General features: G+C 48.3%; 2 long non-coding RNA genes across 10 annotated transcripts; both read right to left on the bottom strand.

The window, feature by feature from the left end:
• Positions 1–3,930: 3,930 nt before the first annotated feature.
• On the bottom strand, positions 3,931–9,515 carry LOC147186534 (uncharacterized). 3 transcript variants are annotated; one of them, XR_015099309.1, is made up of 5 exons: positions 8,836–9,515; positions 8,581–8,677; positions 7,100–7,226; positions 4,208–6,940; positions 3,931–4,000 (listed from the first exon to the last, which is right to left on the bottom strand). It is a non-coding gene; the product is annotated as an uncharacterized LOC147186534 (long non-coding RNA). The 3 variants fall into 3 exon arrangements; XR_015099310.1 differs by lacking the exon at positions 8,581–8,677; XR_015099308.1 differs by lacking the exons at positions 8,581–8,677; positions 8,836–9,515 and having other exon boundaries at positions 7,100–7,734.
• A 549-nt stretch (positions 9,516–10,064) lies between these two features.
• LOC147186533 (uncharacterized) lies at positions 10,065–15,319 on the bottom strand. 7 transcript variants are annotated; one of them, XR_015099406.1, is made up of 12 exons: positions 15,238–15,319; positions 14,158–14,313; positions 13,765–13,810; positions 13,446–13,648; positions 12,299–12,335; positions 12,137–12,249; positions 11,306–11,356; positions 11,144–11,240; positions 10,815–10,900; positions 10,583–10,734; positions 10,302–10,418; positions 10,065–10,212 (listed from the first exon to the last, which is right to left on the bottom strand). It is a non-coding gene; the product is annotated as an uncharacterized LOC147186533 (long non-coding RNA). The 7 variants fall into 7 exon arrangements; XR_015099403.1 differs by having other exon boundaries at positions 12,137–12,234; XR_015099405.1 differs by having other exon boundaries at positions 12,299–13,648.
• Between the last annotated feature and the right edge of the window lie 2,348 nt (positions 15,320–17,667).

Below are 17,667 nucleotides of genomic sequence, written 5' to 3'. Positions count from 1 at the left end.
CCCCAACACCCTCACCCTCACCCAAACCCCAACACCCTCACCCCAACACCCTCACCCAAATCCCAACACCCTCACCCCAACACCCAACACCCTCACCCCAACACACTCACCCAAACCCTACCCCAAACCCTAACCCCTAACCCCCAACACCCCAACACCCTCACCTTCACCCAAACCCCAACACCCTCACCCAAATCCCAACACCCTCACCCCAACACCCTCACCTTCACCTTCACCCAAACCCCAACACCCTCACCCTCACCCAAACCCCAACACCCAACACCCAACACCCAAACCCCAACACCCTCACCCTCACCCAAATCCCAACACCCTCACCCCAACACCCTCACCCAAATCCCAACACCCTCACCCAAATCCCAACACCCTCACCCAAACCCCAACACCCTCACCCCCAACACCCTCACCTTCACCCAAACCCCAACACCCTCACCCCAACACCCTCACCCAAATCCCCTCACCCTCATCCAAATCCCAACACCCTCACCCAAATCCCAACACCCTCGCCCAAACCCTACCCCTAACCCCAACCCTGACCCCTAACCCCAACACCCTCACCCTCATCCCAACACCCTCACCCAAACCCCAACACCCAAACACCCTCACCCAAACCCCAACACCCCAACACCCTCACCCCAACACCCCAACACCCAAACACCCTCACCCCAACACCCAAACACCCAAACACCCTCACCCCAACACCCAAACACCCTCACCCCCACACCCAAACACCCTCACCCCCACACCCTCACCCCAACACCCTCACCCAAATCCCCTCAACCTCACCCCAACACCCTCACCCAAATCGCCTCACCCTCACCCAAATCCCAACACCTTCACCCAAACCCCAACACCCTCACCCAACACCCTCACCCAAATCCCCTCACCCTCACCCAAACCCCCTCACCCCAACACCCAACACCCTCACCCCAACACCCTCACCTTCACCCAAACCCCAACACCCTCACCCAAATCCCAACACCCTCACCCAAACCCCAACACCCTCACCCTCACCCCAACACCCTCACCCAAATCCCAACACCCTCACCCCAACACCCAACACCCTCACCCCAACACACTCACCCAAACCCTACCCCAAACCCTAACCCCTAACCCCCAACACCCCAACACCCTCACCTTCACCCAAACCCCAACACCCTCACCCCAACACCCTCACCTTCACCTTCACCCAAACCCCAACACCCTCACCCAAACCCCAACACCCAACACCCAAACCCCAACACCCTCACCCAAACCCCAACACCCAAATCCCAACACCCTCACCCAAATCCCAACACCCTCACCCAAACCCCAACACCCTCACCCCCAACACCCAACACCCTCACCCAAACCCCAACACCCAACACCCAACACCCTCACCCAAACCCCAACACCCTCACCCCAACACCCTCACCCAAATCCCCTCGCCCTCATCCAAATCCCAACACCCTCACCCCCACCCAAATCCCAACACCCTCACCCCCAACACACTCGCCCAAACCCCTAACCCCAACCCTGACCCCTAACCCCAACACCCTCACCCTCACCCCCAAACACCCAAACACCCAAACACCCCAACACCCCAACACCCAAACACCCCAACACCCCAACACCCTCACCCCCACACCCTCACCCCAACACCCTCACCCCCACACCCTCACCCCCACACCCTCACCCCCACACCCAAACACCCTCACCCCCACACCCAAACACCCTCACCCCCACACCCAAACACCCTCACCCCCACACCCTCACCCTCACCCTCACCCCCACACCCAAACCCCCACACCCTCACCCCAACACCCTCACCCAAATCCCAACACCCTCACCCAAACCCCCTCACCCTCACCCAAACCCCAACACCCTCACCCCCAATACCCTCACCCCAACACCCAACACCCAACACCCTCACCTTCACCCAAACACCCTCACCCCAACCCCAACACCCTCACCCCAACCCCAACACCCTCACCCTCACCCCAACACCCAACACCCTCACCCCAACACCCAACACCCTCACCCCAACACACTCACCCTCACCCCAACCCCTGCCCAAACCTAACCAACCCCCAACCCTAACACTTTTCGGCCTAAGAGCGTGTTTTCCGCCTATAAGCGTTTTTTTGGCCTAACAGCGTGTTTTTTTGGCCTAACAGCGTGTTTTTTCGGCCTAACAGCGTGTTTTTTCCGCCTAACAGCGTGTTTTTTCCGCCTAACAGCGTTTTTTTTCCGCCTAACAGCGTTTTTTTCCGTCAAAAAACGTTTTTTCCCGCCTCAAAGCATTTGTTCAGCATAAAGGTGTTTTTTTCGGCCTAAGGGCGTCTTTCGGCCTAAGGGCGTTATTTTACGGCCTAAAAGCGTTTTTACGGCCTAAAAGCGTTATTTTACGGCCTAAAAGCGTTTACGGCCTAAAAGCGTTTTTTGCATTTTTTTTCGCCTAAAAGCGTTTTTTCCGCCTAAAGCGTTTTTTTCCACCTAAAAGCGTTTTTTTCCACCTTAAAGCGTTTTTTCCCCCGCCTTAAAGCGTTTTTTTCCCCGCCTTAAAGCGTTTTTTTCCCCGCCTTAAAGCGTTTTTTTCCCCGCCTTAAAGCGTTTTTCAGCATAAAGGTGTTTTTTTCGGCCTAAGAGCGTTTTTTCGGCCTGAGAGTTTTTTTCGACCCAAAAGCGTTATTTTACGGCCTAAAAGCGTTTTTTGCATTTTTTTCCGCCTAAAAGCGTTTTTCCAGCCTAAAAGCATTTTTTTCCAGCCTAAAGCATTTTTTTCCAGCCTAAAAGCATTTTCTGCCTAAAAGCGTTTTTTTCGGCTAAAAGCGCCTTGCAAAACATGGTCGTTTTTTTCAGCTAAAAGCGCCTTGCAAAACATGGTCGTTTTTTTCAGCCTAAAAGAGTCTTTTTCGGCCTAAAAGCATCTTTTTCGGCCTAAAAGCGCCTTGCTATAATGGTCGTTTTTTCGGGCTAAACAGTCTTTTTTTTAAGCTAAAAACGCCTTTTTAGCTGGGTTAGAATCTAACCCAAAATGATGACCGTTGGATGACGAGGGATTAGGATTAGGGGCGAGGCTAAAGGGGTTTAAAGTTAGTGGTTTAAGAGGGTCTGGGGTAATTGTTTAGGTTAGGGCACGGGGTAGGACAAAGGTGTCCAAACTGTCCTCAAGGGCCACTGTCCTTCCAGTTTTCCAGCTGTCCCAACACGCCTGATTCGAACATTCAGGATCGTTCCAATGCTGATTCAGGGCCGTCTGATCAGGTTTGTTGCAGCCAGGAAAGCTGGAAAACATGTAGGACAGTAGCCTTCCAGCTAGGCATGTCTCTGGTAGGGTTCCGGGTTAGGATCAGGGATTGCTGTCAAAATTGGGGTTAGTGTTAAGGGTTATGGGCTAGCGACAGTGTTATGGATAGAGGTCAGGTTTGGATAAGGATTCATGTTAGGAGCAGGGTAGAATATGAGGTGTTAAGTAGTCTCGAATTGGGTGTGAGAGGGTCATCTTTATGGGTTGGGTTTAGCATTTGGGGGTTAGGATTAGGTGGTTAGACGATTAAGATTTTAAGTGGTGAGGGTTAGGCTAGGATTAGGAGTTTCATCAGTTTGGCTTTTTGGGTTCAGGGGTGGGGGTAAGTGTTAGGGGTCAGCGATTAGGTCAAGAATTCAACAGTGGGGAGTTGTTAGGGGTTTGTGTAAGGTGTGGGGTTAGAATTAGAGGTTAGAGGGGCTACGGTTAGGCCAATGTGCACCTTGGGTTGGGTGCAATGTACCTTCTAATTTTTCACGTCTGGGTAAACAGACCTTGAGCACACCGATGACCACTGTGAGCAACAGGTGGTCATGGCTTAAGAAGATCAACTTACAAAAGCAATTTCCATCAATGTAACTAATTTGGCTCACTTAGAAGTGAAAACAGACAAAACTCGTATGGATTGTTTGTGAGAGACATCTTTGGCTTTATTCAGTTACGTCGAGTTTTGGCCTGGATGAGGGTCTTGATCTGGAAGAAATGAGACACCGTTCAGGCGTAACATTTTGTTTACATAAACACATTCACATTTTCCACAATGGGTACTGAATCTTGTGATATTCTTTTATTAGCATTTCTACTAATAAATTACCTAGTCATCATAGAATTTAATGATTGTCCATAAATAAATCATAATGAATGTGACTAAAATAAGCACAAATTAAACTACAATTTTACCTTCTTTTTCCACATCTGTCGTCCTCACTTCTCCAATGGTTGTACACTCGAGTCTTCGTATAATGCCAACAGCATTCAAATACTTCGGCTGAATCTGTCGCTTGGGGTAGTACAGCTTCCACTAGTCCATATTATACATTGGAAAATTTTGTTTACAGGTTTTGCAGAGCGGGTTCACTCAAAAGAGTAAAGATCTCACCCAGTTTCACCGTTTATTCCTCAATTACATTTGTCGATGTATGTGCACTGTCCCAATGAAATATGAAAACCAAATTGCATATGCCGACAGCCATTCCAACCTAAAAGGATCATTGTTCATATTTATTTTGGTTTGGGTTAATCATATCGCATTCACTGCCCGCTTGTTTCGCCATAAGGAATTTGCGTTAGCATCACTTAATTAACTGGCGATAAGGAATTGGATCTTAAAATTGGTTTTAGGATTCTAGAGATTAGGATGTTAGGAGTTTAGGGTAGGGGTGTCCAAACTGTAATGAAGAGCCGCTGTCCTGCCCGTTTTCCAGTTCTCCCAGGGGCAGCACACCTAATTCAAATAATCAGGATCATTTTAATGCTGCTTCAGAGCTGGCTGATGAGCTGGTTTAGTTTTAGGATTTAGGGGCCGCAGTTGAAGCTGGCTAAGGGTTCGACAATTACAGGGGTGGTTTCAAGGGGTAGGGTTAGGAAAAAGGGTGTTTGGGTGAGGGGTGAGGTCAGCATCATGGTTGTGGGTTATGGTAGAAGTTAAGGCAAGGATGTTTTGCTTTTAGACATTTAAGGTTAGAATTGGGCATTTTAGGTTAGGCGTTTAGGCAGTTTGGTGTGGAGCAGGGTTCAGGCAAGGTATAGGGCTAGAGTTAGGATTAGATGTTGGAGGGGCTAAGAGTAGGTGAGGCATCTTGAGTTAGCATTCAGGATTATGGGTTTAGATTTAGAAGATTTCATGATAGGGCAGTGGTGTCCAAACTTGGTCCTCAAGGGCCACTGTCCAGCCTGTTCTCCAGCTCTGCCGGGAGCAACACCCCTTATTCAAATAACCAGGATCATTCTAATGAATCAGAGCTGGCTGATGAGCTGATCATCTGAATCAGGTGCGTTGCAGCCGGGAGAGGTGAAAAACGGGCAGGACTGTGGCACTCCGGCCAGCTGGACATGCCTGAGGTAGGGATGAGGGCTGGGGCTTGCAGTGGCACATCGGGTTAGCATTAGGAGCGAGCATTTTATGGACCAAGGTTTAGGGTTAGCGTTAGTTAAGTTCAGGTGTTAGGAATAGAGGGTTCGCGTTTATAGGTTAAGAGGTGTAGGATAGGGGGTGGTTTGAGTATAAGGACGGGGTGTCCAAACTCAGTCCTCAAGGGACACTTGTCCTGACCATTTTCCAACTTTGCCAGGAGCAACACACCCGATTCAAATAATCAGGATCGTTCTAATGCTGCTTCAGAGATGGCTGATGAGCTGATCATCTGAATCAAGTGCGTTGCAGCCGGGAGAGGTGGAAAACGGGTAGGACAGTGGCCCTCCAGGCCCAGGGCTGGACATGCCTGCAGTGTGGATGAGGGTGAGGGTTTAAGTTTAATTTTAGGATTGCGGTTGAGGATTTAGAGTCTTACAGATGAATTGGGTTAAGGTTCACGATATGTCAGGTCAAGGGGAGCATTAGGGGTTAAGGATTATAGAGGTTAAGGTTCGGGGGAGGGGATTTGAGGGTTTTGGTTTAGGTTAGGAGTGAGGGTAAAGGGTTAGGGTTACGGAATTAGGGTGAAAGGCGGGGGTGTCCAAACTCGGTCATCAAGGGACACTTGTCCTGACCGTTTGCCAACTTTGCCAGGAGCAACACACCCGATTCAAATAATCAGGATCGTTCTAATGCTGCTTCAGAGATGGCTGATGAGCCGATCATCTGAATCAAGTGCGTTGCAGCCGGGAGAGGTGGAAAACGGGTAGGACAGTGGCCCTCCAGGCAGAGGGCTGGACATGCCTGCAGTGTGGATGAGGGTTTAAGTTTAATTTTAGGATTTAGGGGTTGCGGTTGAGGATTTAGAGGCTTACAGATGAATTGGGTTAAGGTTCACGATATGTCAGGTCAAGGAGAGCATTGGGGGTTAAGATTTAACATTGGGTTAAGGATTATAGAGGTTAAGGTTCGGGGGAGGGGACTCGAGGGTTTTGGTTTAGGTTAGGAGTGAGGGTAAAGGGTTAGGGTTAAGGTTTAGTGTGAAAGGCAGGGGTGTCCAAACTCAGTCATCAAGGGACGCTTGTCCTGACTGTTTGCCAACTTTGCCAGGAGCAACACACCCGATTCAAATAATCAGGATCGTTCTAATGCTGCTTCAGAGATGGCTGATGAGCCGATCATCTGAATCAAGTGCGTTGCAGCCGGGAGAGGCGGAAAACGGGCAGGACAGTGGCCCTCCAGGCCGAGGGCTGGACATGCCTGCAGTGTGGATGGTTAGGGTTTAAGTTTAGGATTTAGGGGTTGCGGTTGAGGATTTAGAGGCTTACAGATGAATTGGGTTAAGGTTCACAATATGTCAGGTCAAGGGGAGCATTAGGGGGAGTTTAGGGGTTGAAGATTCATTTTATTGGAACAGTGCACATTCATCAACACAAGAATAAACAGCAGAAATGGACCATACTTCCAAATGTTGGTTTTCAGCTGCAGCACGCATCACATAAAACACGGACAGTGATGCAATCTGAGCCACTTTTCCCACATACACGTTTGAAGCAGTTCTGGATGAAAGAGGAGAGAATCGTGTCATTTCAGTGATCAGAGAAGTTATGCTCAATATGTGCACACGTCTGCAACAAGCCAAGTTTGAAAGTAAACAAGACGTAGTGTCCATTGACGGAAAAAAAAAAAAAAAAAAAAAAAGTGGTTCACTTCTGTACCTTAAATTCGTTTCATCGACAGTCAGCACTTGCGTTCCTCTCTCCTCATCCTCGGCTCCGCAAGCCATCCATCCGCACCAGCGCAGACCGTCCAACAGCGCTGTCATCTCCACTAACTAGACCAGGCCTGTGAAAAAGCTCATGACAGGTGCAAAGAACAAGCGCCTGGGTTTGGAATTGGGTGAGGGGATTAGAGATAGGGTTTTTGGATTAGAGGGTTAAGTGTTAGGTAGTTGGGGGATAGGGTGAGAGGGTTAGGTGTGAGAAAGTCAGCGTTACGGTTTGGCTTAAGCACGTTTTGGGTTTACTGTTATGGATTTAGGGTTAGAGTTAACACCTCAATACCACACTTTACCCTAATCCCCCCCCCAACCTCTAACACCCCAAACGTGTATTCTTTAGGGTTGCAGTGACTAACTGATCACATGTCAGAGTGACCTCGAACCCTCTCACCCTTCCTCCAACCTAAACCATAGCCCAACTTTGAACACTTAAACCGAACCCCCGTATCCTTCTAAAAGCGTCGACACACCAAACCCAAATAACCCTATGCCGAACCGCCTGAATGCGTCATCGCATAACCTTACCACCCGACTATCCTCTTGAACAAAATCCCCCTAACCCTTACTCTGAACACCTAACCCTTAATGCCTATACATCTAACCACCGAACCCAAAATTTCTATCTGCCTTACTCTAATCTCTAACCCCAAACTCAAACCTCGAGGGTTAACCCTGAACATCGTGCCCTCACCTCAACCATAAACCCCTAACTGTCAAGCCTCCAACTTTACCCCCTAATCCTACACCTCACCACTTAACCACATCCCAAATGCTCACTCTAAACTTCACCCTAATTTCCCTTTATCCTGAAACCCAGGGGTGTCCAAACTCTGTCGCCAAGGGCCGCTGTCCTGTCTGTTTTGCATCTCTCCTGGCTGCAACACACCTGATCCAGATGATCAGCTCATCAGGCATCTCTGAAGCAGCATTACAACGATCCTGATTATTTGAATCAGGCGTGTTGCTCCCTGGGGGAGCTGGAAAACAGGCAGGACAGCGGCCCTTGAGGACCGAGTTTGGACACCCCTGGGTTTGAGGGTTTAAGGGAAATTAGGGTTAAGGTTGAGGTTTAGAGTTAGCACTTGGAATATGGTTAAAGTGGTTAGGGGTAGGATTAGGAGTTAAAAGTTAGAGGGTTGACAGTGTTAGGGGTTTATGGTTGAGGTGAGGGTACGATGTTCAGGGTTAGCGCTCGAGGTTTGAGATTGGGGTTAGAAATTAGGGTGAGGCAGATGGGCATCTTGGGTTCGGTGATTAGCTGTATAGACATTAAGGATTAGGCCTTCAGAGTAAGGGTTCGAGGGATTTTGTTCAAGAGGATAGTCGGGTGTTAGGGTTAGCATTCCGAGTTGAAGATTTATTTTATTGGAACAGTGCACATTCATCAACACAAGAATAAACAGCAGAAATGGACCATACTTCCAAATGCTGGTTTTCAGCTGCAGCACGCATCACATAAAACACGGACAGTGATGCAATCTGAGCCACTTTTCCCACATACACGTTTGAAGCAGTTCTGGATGAAAGAGGAGAGAATCGTGTCATTTCAGTGATCAGAGAAGTTATGCTCAATATGTGCACACGTCTGCAACAAGCCAAGTTTGAAAGTAAACAAGACGTAGTGTCCATTGACGGAAAAAAAAAAAAAAAAAAAAGATTGGTTCACTTCTGTACCTTAAATTTGTTTCATCGACAGTCAGCACTTGCGTTCCTCTCGGCTCCACAAGCCATCCATGCGCACCAGCGCAGACCGTCCAACAGCGCTGTCATCTCCACTAACTAGACCAAGGCCTGTGAAAAAAGCTCATGACGGGTGCAAAGAACAAGCGCCTGGGTTTGGAATTGGGTGAGGGGATTAGAGATAGGGTTTTTGGATGAGAAAACCCCAAGTGTTAGGTAGTTGGGGGATAGGGTGAGAGGGTTAGGTGTGAGAAAGTCAGCGTTACAAGTTGGCTTAAGCAGGTTTTGGGCTTACTGTTATTTAGGGTCAACACCTCATTCCTACTCTTTACCCTAACCCCCCCCCCCCCAACTCCAACCTATAACACCCCAAATGTGTATTCTTTAGGGTTGCAGTGACCAACTGATCACATTTCAGAATGACCTCAAACCCTCTCACCCTTCCTCTAACCTAAACCATAGCCCAACTTTAAACACTAAACCCAAAACCCGTATCCTTCTAAAAGCGTCGAAACACCAAACCCAAATGCATCATCTCATAACCCTAACACCTGACTATCCTCTTGAACAAAATCCCACAAACCCTTCCTCTTAACGCCTAATCCCTATACATCTAACCACCTAACCAAAGATGCCTTTCTGCCTCACCCAAATTTCTAACCCCCATCTCAAACCTCGAGTGTTAACCCTTAACATCGTGCCTTCACCTCAACCCATAACACTTTCAACCCTTTATCTTCTAATCCCTAATCCTACCCCTTACCACTTTAACCATATCCCAAATGCTCACTCTAAACTTTAACTTTCATCCTAATTCCCCTTTACCCTGAAACCCAGGGGTGTCCAAACTCTGTCGCCAAGGGCCGCTGTCCTGTCTGTTTTGCATCTCTCCTGGCTGCAACACACCTGATCCAGATGATCAGCTCATCAGGCATCTCTGAAGCAGCATTACAACGATCCTGATTATTTGAATCAGGCGTGTTGCTCCCTGGGGGAGCTGGAAAACCGGCAGGACAGCGGCCCTTGAGGACCGAGTTTGGACACCCCTGGGTTTGAGGGTTTAAGGGAAATTAGGGTTAAGGTTGAGGTTTAGAGTTAGCACTTGGAATATGGTTAGGGTTAGGATTGGGGGTTAAAAGATAGGGTTGATCGCGTTAGGGTTTTATGGTTGAGGGCACAATGTTCAGGGTTAGCGCTCGAGGTTTGAGATTGGGGTTAGAAATTAGGGTAAAGCAGATAGGCCTCTTGGGTTAGGTGATTAGCTGTATAGGCATTAAAGGTTAGGCCTTCAGAGTTCACATCAAATCACAAATACAGTTAGGCGGTGAGAGTTACGCATTTTGGCGCCTGGTAGATGAACAAATACTGCATCTGCAAGACGGAAAGGAGCCAGGACCGTTTGTGTGAATTTACCACACCGTATTTACAAAACGAGGTTTTGGGGCAGTTCCCCGACTCACGTCCGTCTGGAAGAGCTGCGGACGCTGCTCTCGCATTTCCAAACACGTCCACTTTGTGTCCAGCGTGCATCTTGTCCATCAATCACGATGAAGCCGCCCGTCTGACAAACGCCAGCGCTGGGGGAGGCGTAAACATCAGGCTTGTCAACTTTGGTTTATTGGTGTCCGTTATGAATGTAACTTAATTTATTGGGTTGTACAGACTTCATCATGTAGTTACATCAGCTACATTCTTAACATTAGCCAGAGAAATATTTTGAAGCGCGATGCCTGTAGTGTACCTGCAGCGGACCACGGTGGTCGCAACGGGCGGATTGAGCGCCTTTGACCTTCTTGGAACTTGAGCCTGCCGATGGGCGAGAAGGGCACGCCGAAGTCGGGCCAGCTGGTGAAATGGAGCGGCGTGACCACACGCGGCATCTTGCCGGCATCGCTACGAGATAGTGTTAGAGTGGAAATCGTTGCCCAGAACGAGCCATTCGATGCTTCTGATGTGTTGGATGTAGAACTTGCATATGGTGTAATCCACCAGCACATCCGAGTCCTCCACTGCCACGCGCATGTTCCCGTAGGTCCAGCGGCCCTGATCCAGCCAGTAACTGCCACACACGTCATACATGGCAATGGACATCTTTCATTTTGTTTCAAATTGCAATTTCAGAGCCCTTGGAATGTCAATTCTCCACCATCGCTTTTGCTATTCCTCCATTTTTCTCTTGCCACTTGCAATGGCAAGGAATTTTAGATTAACTGAAGAAAATGAGGGTGCGACCCGAATGAAATTTTTGGGAGGATCAGAAGCCCCTTTTATGCCGCCGTTTTGCTGCATGACAACCACTCACTTCCTTCCTCTCCTTCAGGTGCGCCAGCATGACAACAGTCGACACCTTCTGCTCCCAAATCATCCTCCAGAGATCAGCTATCGTGTCCTCTTTGGACCTGGCACAACAAAAATCTTGTTTGTTTTTTGCAAAGTAACTCAAATCGAGTGAACATCAACATACCTTGTGCTGCTGAGGATTTGTTCTTTATGGTGAAACCCTGTTCAAGGAAAACTTGGAAGAAAATCGTACAATTATCTATTTTCCACTCACATCAATGTTAAAGGTGGTGTACGAGTGTTGGGGGGGGGGGGGGTCTGGCGATTGGGGTTAGGTTAAAAATAGGGTCAGGTGTTCGGGTTACGGAATTTAGGCTTCGAAGTTAAGAGTTCTTCACTGTAAAATGTGAGAGCCCCTTTGGCCATGCACGGCAAGCAGCGATAGCTGCCCTCTGCTGGTCAAAGGTCGAGGGTGTTCGAAGTTGGCGTGGGGTTCGTGTTTGGAGTGGGATTAGTGGTTTCGGAGTAGGGCGAGGACTGGATGCGATACATCGTTATTTACGTCGAGCTTTCACAACAGCTGCAGCTAAAACAAAGCGCTCTACAGAACAGTGAACATAAGCGTGTCCAGCTCCTGGGCTTGGGGGCCACTTTTCTGCCCGTTTTCCGGCTCCGACGGGTGCAACACGCCGGATTCAGATGATCAGCTCATCAGCCAGCATTAGAACGATCCTGATTATTTGAATCAGGCGCGTTGCTCCTGGGAGAGATGAAAAACGGGCAGGACAGCGGTCCTTGAAGACCAAGTTTGGACACCCGTTTCTTGGGGTTTGGGGGTGAGAGTTAGGGTAAGGGGTTTTGATTAGAGTTAGGATTCGGCAGTAAGCGTAGTCGGTTCGAGTTAGGCATTTTGGCGCCTGGTAGATCAACGAATACTGTATCTATGAGATGCAAAGGATTGGGGGGGTCAGAAGCCCCTTTTATGCCGCCGTTTTTCCACATGACAACCACTCACTTCGTTCCTCTCCTTCAGGTTGGCGAGCACGACAACATTCGACACCTTCTGCTCCCAAAGCATTCTCCAGAAATCGGCTACCGTGTCCTCGTTTGGACCTGGCACAATAAAATCTTGTTTTATTTTTGTGAAGTAACTTGAATCAAGTGAACATCAACATACCTTGTGCTGCTATGAATTTGTTCTTTATGGTGAGACCCTGTTCAAGGAAAATTTGTGCGATCATGTAAAAACAATTATACCATTTGCGCACACGATGTAGAAGGTGGTGTACGCGTGTTGGGGGTTTAGGTGTTAGGGTTCAAGGACTGTGGTTAGGGTTAGGCGTGAGGAATAGAGGTTAGGGTAAAGTTCAGATGGCTGGGGTTAGGGTATGGGTCGTCAGTGGTTTGTGTTAGGGTTGTATTGGAGGTTTCAGAGTTAGGTTCGGGTTCTTCGCTGTATAATGCAAGAGCCCCTTTGGCCGTGCACGGCAAGCAGTGATAGCTGCCCTCTGCTTGTCAGTTAGTCACTGCAACCTCAATGAATACAGGTTAAGGTGGTTAGAGGTTGGAGTGGTTCGTGTTCCGAGTAGAGTTAGGAGTGGGATTAGGATAGGAGGAGATACATTTTTGTCTGCTGCAAGATAATTTGGAACAAGAAACTGTAGCGTCCTCCAACCAAAAAATAATAAATCATTCGAGGTTAGGGTAAGAAGGTTGGGGTTTAACATTAGGAATAGGGTGTTGGGGTAGGCATCTCCAGTTTGAGGGCCACCGTCCTGCCCGTTTTCCAGCTCTGACGGGTGCAACACACTTGACTCAGATAATCAGCTCATCAGCCAGCATTACAACGATCCTGATTATTTGAATCAGGCGCGTTGCTCCTGGGAGAGATGAAAAACTGGCAGGACAGCGGTCCTTGAGGACCAAGTTTATACACCCCTGGTTTTTGGGGCTCGGTGGTGGTTAGGGTTTGATGTTACAATCAAGGTTAGGGTTGGAGAGAGTTAGGATTAGGCAGTTTAGCTTTCTGGGTAAGGTGGTTAAGCGGTTTGAGTTAAGCAATTTGGGATTCGGGTTAGGGCGAAAGGTGAAAGAATGCAGGTTCAGGGGTTTGGCGTTTCGGTCGGGAGTAGGATTTGAGAATAGAGTGGGGCGTGAGAAGTGGGGTTAATTTTAGGAGTTATACATTTGTTATTTAGCGCTTCCACAAGAGCTGCATCTGAAAAGAAGCGCGTGAGGTGTTCGGGTTCGAGGTTTTCCTATACACTCTTATTTACATTGCCCTTTCACAACAGCTGAAACGAAGCGCTTTATGGGTAACCGACCTTGGAAGTGAGGGTCCGGTGACGTCTACAGAAGGCTTCTGTGCTTCGTGTTTGGGGCAGTAGTAGAGATCACCTGGTGAAGGTGGTGGTAAGGTCGAAGGCGCGTTGTACCGGCAGGCGCGTTGGAAGGTTAACATCCCCATCCGCGGTCAGGGGCGGTGGCTGAGTCGGCAGCGCGCTGTCTGAGAGATGGTGGGTAGAAGCTATCCCGGGTGAACAGCAAATGCAACACAGAACAGAAGAGCCCGCGTAGCACAGAAATCCAAACTTAAGTTTCAACTTTTTGGAAAAAGAAAATAAGCAGACAACTGATGCTTACTTTGACGCGTCTTGAAAACCATGGAGATTGCGCAGAGATTAGATGACTGCGTCATCGGGGGAGGGGGGGCGGAAGAGACCCCAGGAGTCCCGTTTTATTTCACTCTTACATCCAATACAAAGTTAATGGAGTACAGAAACTGACTTTCACATTTAAACGCATCAAAGCGACAAAATTATTTGACACTCATGAGCCATGCGCTTCGCCACGTGCTCTCCATCCACATTAACACGAATGTTAGCTCGATGGTGAAAAACAATCAGGGCACGCCCAAATTACACTTGGCCTTACATTTAATTAGCATTACAGCCCGTGTGTCACTAAGCAATCCAGTGAAAACGCATTTCAGAGGGAAAAATAAAAAATTACGCAGATGAGAGAAGAGATGCTTACGTTTGACGTCGCCTGAACAGCATGGCGAATGCGCTGCGATTAGATGACGGCGGCAAAGAGAAACCTTCAAGGAGGCCCCGCAATGACAGCAGGCGGGTTTGATGAGCACACCGCCTCACAGCCCAGAACAGAGATCAGACTGACGCAGCGAGAACGCTTAAAAAGACAAGACGTAAAAAAACCAAGCAGACGAGAGATGCTTAGGTTCGAAGTCCCCTGAAAACCGCGGAGAACTCGCCGTGATTAGATGACAAGCCAGTAAACCATTCGGCACGCTCCACCACATGCTCGCCCTTCCACGTTAGCCGTGAGCTAACTTGCTTGTTAAATGCAAGCAGGGCGCGCCCAAATTACACTCGGCCTTCCGTTTGATGAGCACACCGCATCACAGCACAAAACGACAGCTTTGTGACTTTGCGTCGCATCGAGACACATCAAAGCAAATACTGTAGATATATTTGACATACTCATCGGCCACGCGCTCATCCAAGTTATCCCAAACGTGAGCCCTCACCAAAATGGCCACGGCCGAATGACACGTTAGCTTGCCATTAAACGCCAAACCGTATGACAGCCCAGCTCGGAAGAGCCCGCATAACACAGAAGCCCAGACTTGACTCGTAAAAACAAGTTACAGAAAGAAAGAAAGAAGCAGAGGAGTCTTAGTCTTACGTTTGACGTCAATTGAAAGCAGTGCGAAGCAGCCGAGAACTCCAAGAGCGATGAGATGACAGCACCAACCGGAAACGCTTAAGGGGGGGGGGGGGGGTCGGAACTAGAGTGACCCTCCCTCAGAAGTCACGGCTGATTTGTCCAACAACATTAATGGCGGAGTACGCCAACTGTCTGACGTTTTCTTCGCATTCAAACACATCAAAGCAATACAATTGTTTGACGTGCTCATCCATCCACGTTAGCTCAAAGGCTAAACGCGGCCGAATTATACTCCGGCGTCCGTTTAAACACCACATGCATCACAGCACAGCCCAGAACGGAAGAGCCCGCGTACCACAGAAATCCAGTTCCAGTAAGCACACATCTAAGAACAAAAGAAAAACAAGCCGAGGAGAGCATTCTTACGTTTGGCTTCACTTGAAAGCAGAGGAGTACGCGCAAAGCCGTAGGTGGACAGGTATCTAAATAGACGACAGCGCCAACCGGAATACGCTACTTAAGGAGTGGGGCCGGCACAATAGCGACCCCTGGCGTCCCGGATGCTTTGAAAAACTCATCCAATACAAAGTCAATGGCGGAGTACGCCTTGTTTTATGTTGAGAGGGAAGAAATTTCATCCGTGCTGTATGTTACACATACGTACAGCACATTTGACAAAGTTGTATTCAATTCAATTACGTTTGAAATACCTTGAAATCCGGGCAGAACAGGCAGAGAGAGCTGAGATGACTTGTGGCCAACCGGGCGCTAAGGGGGGGGGGGGGGGGGTGTCAGCAACCACAGGAGTCCCGGGTGCTTTGATAAACTCTTTCACCCAATGCAAAGTTAATGGTGGAGCACGCCAATCTTCTGACGCATTCAAACACATCGAAGCAACAAAATTAATTATTTGACACACCCATTAGCCACAGAGCCATTCGAGGCGCTCAGCCACGTGCTCACCCATCCACGTTAGCCTGTAGGTCAGGGATCTCCAACTCTGAGCCTGGAGGGCTTCTGTCCTGCCTGTTTTATGGCTCTCCAAGCTGCAACACACCTGATTTTGACGAGCCATCTCTGACGCAGCATCGGAATGATCCTGATGATTTGAATCAGGCGTGTTGCTCCTGGGAGAGCTGGAGAACACGGCAGGACAGTGGGGCTCCAGGCCCGGAGTTGGACACACCTGCTTTAGTTCAATGGCCCGAAATAAAAAAACAACCAGGGCGCGCTCAAATTACTCTCGGCCTTCTGCCGTTTCATAAACACACCGCACAACGGAAGAGAGCACACAAATGCAAAGAGAACCGGTGAAAATGGATCAAAGACAATCACCTGGGAAAAAAAGAGGACAAAAGAAACTTGCAGAGCATGGGCGGGAGAGATGAGACGGCCTCAAAGCAACAAAATCCATTCTTTTACAGAATCACTCAATACTGGACGACCAGAGCCGTGCAGAGGCGCGGGAATCCGTCCATTCGATCATTTCGTTGCCCGTTATCAATGGCAAAGTAGAGTACACTCATTGGCTTTCAGACTCTTCGCATGGAAACAGCACAACCCGCAACAAAGAATCCACGATTTTACGCCGTAAATCAATACTGGAGGACGATTCTTGTTTGTTTGTTTGTTTTTGAGTCGTTCAATTTACGAGAGACGGCGTTCACAAAACACGGAAATTGCAATGGCGCGGAATGTCCACCAAAGAGCCACATTCCGGCCTTTTGACCCGCTCCCTTTGATTTTTACTCATTGGCCAAGCGAGTTGATACATGGAAGAATGACGAAACAAACACCCAAATGGCCCGACGGCTTGCGACGTGACAGGAAAGAATTCTTTCCCACCCACGCCTTTGTTGTTTTTGCTGCTGCTGAAAGCCCCACTCAGTTGGGTCGACGAGCAGAAAGTGGCCTCTCCATTCAAATGGTTCGGAGGGGCGCAACGGCCTTGCCTGTCCACCGGAAGAAGCCACTCCGACGTAACTGGCTGCGAGCTTGACTGTATTTTCTTTTTTTCTCGAGAGATCATTTAACAGATCGGTAGAGATCCGTCTCCGTTGTGAGACAAATCAAGGTTTTCTTGTCTCGTCAAAGGTACACGCAAATGCGTTCGAATGTACTTGTCGGACAAATGAACGTAGACTCTTGCTTAGAATGGGAAAACCGACAAAAATAGCATTTGCTCTACATTACACCGATACTGTACGTACCAAATATTTTAAGCAAAAATTCTTTCTCGTAATTTTATGGCTTCATCAACGTCTTGGGCATCGTTTCCGCAGAATGCCGCGGGGTATTTACTTGCGCGTGCCAATACCACGTGGCATTATTAGCCCCGGAGAACCCACGGGAGTCAAATTTGGCCCCTATAAATTATGCTAGTCAAATGCTACCCTTAAATGCCAAAGGGTCAAATTTGGCCCTAATCGTAATTAAAGCATTGAAGCTTTGAAAAAACATATTTTGGTGTTCAGTGAACATATTGCAGTCATTTCATGTATCATTCATCATTTTCCAAATAAGAAAAGGGTTCTCCAGGGTTAGACGGGGGGGGGGGGGTGAATCATGCTCTGCAAACATAAACCATAAAATGAATAAACAATCTTTATTTCTTACGTTTTCAAACACGGTAAACAAAGTGCAACGGGGTTTGCCCATGCGAATGTCCCCAACTCACGGCATTGTGGAGGAAAAAAAAAAGGTGACGAATATCAATCGTGCGTTGAAGACAAAACTATACAATTACTAATGAGCAATGTTTATTTGTTTTAATTATAGATTTAATTTTTTTTTTTTTAACTCTTAATATCACGGGGCGTGCGCATCACACAGTCCACAGCCTGTGGGATTCGGGGA

Source organism: Hippocampus guttulatus, chromosome 22 (assembly GCF_054856545.1).
Source record: "Hippocampus guttulatus isolate MCC_2025c chromosome 22, RoL_Hgut_1.0, whole genome shotgun sequence".
In the NCBI taxonomy this organism is placed as follows: domain Eukaryota; kingdom Metazoa; phylum Chordata; class Actinopteri; order Syngnathiformes; family Syngnathidae; genus Hippocampus; species Hippocampus guttulatus.
This window is presented reverse-complemented; position numbering and strand designations above follow the sequence as displayed.